Below are 1558 nucleotides of genomic sequence, written 5' to 3' on the forward strand. Positions count from 1 at the left end.
TGCATATCTATGATCTTGGCTGAGTAAGGCTAGAGGTGGACTGTGATGTGAAGACCCTACCAGGGATGCCTGTCTTTCTGTTTCTCAGGGAAGAAATAAAACTTAAAAAAAAAAAAAAAAGTAACTGCCCTATTAAGGTATTTACAAAAGACAACATTTCCAGTAAAGTGCTGACTTACATTCTCAAAAGATATAAGTAGGCACTAGACTTATGTAACTGAATTGAATTCATCATGACAGTATAACTACATTTTTTTTTTAAAAGAATTTTGACACTAGGGGCTTGCTCAACCCAGAGGCAGAGACAATGAGAGGGAAAGTGAGAAATCCAAGGTGGGATCGCCTCACCTCAATCCCTTCTTCTCTTGGGATTTTGGGCATTCACGCACTTGCTTAACATGATTTTCAGGCCACCCAGTCCAAAATTCGAACTAAGGCTGACCATGTGGGTGTTCAGTCCCTTAACCACTAAGCCACCTGCTAGCCCCAGGGTAACTATATCCTGATAGACAATAGCATGAAATAAACTATGGTTGGAACTTGTCCAGTTCTTTTTAACTGCAGTGTCTTGAATTTAAGATATATGTTCATATCAAGTTATATCTCCAGTGCCTCAAGGAATGTCCTATTCAATGCTTACAGGTTCAGAATTCTAACTTGTTGCCTGTTTCCAGTTACATTTTTTTTTAGTCTAAAATAACCTCAGATAAAAAGTGACAACATTAAATAAACACTTCTATTCAGATTAACAGAATACAATACCTTCTTGGTGCTAGGTATTATAATCAGCCAAACAAATAATGGGTAAAACACTTAGTAGGCGCTTTGAAGTTTTCATAAAAGTTAATGACTTACTAACGTGCAAGACAAACGCCATATACATAAGACATAGATAAATAACTAATGTATGATAAGGTGTTGTAAGAGATAAAATGGAAGAGAAGTCTCTTCTGGTCCTAAGGTGCTTGTTATGGCCACCCGAAACCCCAGCACTAAGATTTTAAGTGTCCTTGCGATTATGTTGGCCACCCTCCCCTCCCCTTTCCAGTAAGAGTAAACCGTCCAACACCCTCGGAGCTGCAAAGAGATGAGCTCTGTCTGCCCTCAGCCTTGGAAGTGGCACTGGGCGCAGTGACTCTGGGGGCTCCTGAGCTCAGAACCTGAGATCAGTAATGGCCGCGGACGGCGCCGCTCCAGGTAAGGCGGCGAGAGGCCGGGCCCGGGCTGCCGGGTACTTTCGTAAAACAGAGACTCGGAAATAGATTGGAGAGGGCGGGAGGCAGAGGCCGCAGAGGGATTCCGGACGCGAGTTCCCGAAGGCCTAGTGCCCACCAGCCGGCCGCAGCCAGGGCCGCCGACGCGCCGCCTCCGTGCGCCCTCGTCCGTCGGCGGCGGCTACTGCTTCCGAGGTCATTAGCCCGGAGCGCGTCCTAGGGGCAGACCCTGCGCGTTTCCGGGACAACCAGCCTAAAGCTCGGGGGAAATGACTCTCCTCCGGCCTAGCTCCGCGCTCCGCTGCCATTTCCTTCCCCCTTTGCTCCGCTCGGTGTTCAAAGAC

Source organism: Tupaia chinensis, unplaced genomic scaffold (assembly GCF_000334495.1).
Source record: "Tupaia chinensis unplaced genomic scaffold, TupChi_1.0 Scaffold000312_2, whole genome shotgun sequence".
NCBI classification, from domain to species: domain Eukaryota; kingdom Metazoa; phylum Chordata; class Mammalia; order Scandentia; family Tupaiidae; genus Tupaia; species Tupaia belangeri.